Source organism: Penaeus monodon, chromosome 15, assembly GCF_015228065.2.
Source record: "Penaeus monodon isolate SGIC_2016 chromosome 15, NSTDA_Pmon_1, whole genome shotgun sequence".
Taxonomy (NCBI): Eukaryota; Metazoa; Arthropoda; class Malacostraca; order Decapoda; family Penaeidae; genus Penaeus; species Penaeus monodon.
Genome location: NC_051400.1, coordinates 2,025,509 through 2,026,246, shown reverse-complemented (window position 1 = coordinate 2,026,246; position 738 = coordinate 2,025,509). Strand labels below are relative to the sequence as shown.

The window sequence follows — 738 nt, the reverse complement described above, 5'->3', positions numbered from 1 at the left end:
AATAAAAGCTTGGTATCTGACCTCTATACACATCCACATTAACGGTCGAAAATCCATCACTTAACACATTACACAAGGCCACGTATGTCTCTCACTTTTTTTATTTTTTTTCTTAAGAAGTTCAAGGTCACTGCGCGAAATGAAACTAAATTAAAATATAACGTTAACATGCACACTGGAGGACATGGCGTGTCACTGTCTTGCCTTTCATTCAGGCTGTAATTTTCAGGGCATATTACAGATTTTACACTGGCATACCTAATGCAGGAGTCATTTCCCTATATGACATCCTATTTCTCTGTGACTTCCTCAATATCTCCCTATGAGATCTTCAATATTTCCCTATGACATCCTATTTCGCCATGACAACCTCAATATTTCCTTATGACATCCTATTTCCCCGTGACATCCTCAATATCTCCCCATGACATCATATTTCCCTGTGACATCCTGAATATTTCCCTGTGACATCCCATATCCCTGTGACATCCTCAATACTTCCCTGTGACATCCCGTATCCCTATGACATGCTACTTCCCCATGTCATCCTCAATATTTCCCTATGACATCCCACATCCCTATGACATCCTGAATATTTCCCTATGACATCTTATTTTCCCGTGACATCCTCAATGCTGGTTGCTAATTCTGAATCTTCACGGAGATTTGCGTTTCACTCAAATCCATCATTAATATTTTCACATTCAATGGAATTACTTCGCGTTAAATGCTTGATGA

The 738-nt window shown here is 39.3% G+C and overlaps 1 protein-coding gene across 1 annotated transcript in view; it reads right to left on the bottom strand.

Annotated features, from left to right (window-relative positions):
* The window catches only part of LOC119581629, a gene marked incomplete in the record, with an annotated part of 75,999 nt that overhangs the window by 21,255 nt on the left and 54,006 nt on the right, over positions 1-738 (bottom strand).